The sequence below is a fragment of the Myotis davidii genome, unplaced genomic scaffold (genome assembly GCF_000327345.1).
Source record: "Myotis davidii unplaced genomic scaffold, ASM32734v1 scaffold574, whole genome shotgun sequence".
Classification (NCBI taxonomy): domain Eukaryota; kingdom Metazoa; phylum Chordata; class Mammalia; order Chiroptera; family Vespertilionidae; genus Myotis; species Myotis davidii.
In genome coordinates, this window is record NW_006285614.1 from 43936 (window position 1) to 44269 (window position 334).

Consider the following 334-nt stretch of genomic DNA (forward strand, 5'->3'; position numbering starts at 1 on the left):
GGGGGATTGGAGGGAGGGGTTAGAGGAGGCGGGGAAGGAGCCTGCAGCCACTGGGCCGATGGGTGCCCCTGGCTCCAGAGCTGCTTTCCCTGCAGTAACTGGCCTTGTCCGGTCTCCCACCGCCTCGGAAGGCTCGCGGGTGTCCTGGTCCTCCTTCACCTCGTCTTCCTAATGGCCCTCAGATGCCTGCTCCACCTCCCACTACTGGTCATTGTACCCACTTTGGTACCAGCCTGGTGGCCCCTGGGTATGAGGTGTGGGAGCAGCGGGGGCTACCGCTATTGGCGGGGTGGACAGCGGCGGCTCAGCTGCTCCTGCGGTGCCGCCAGTAGGT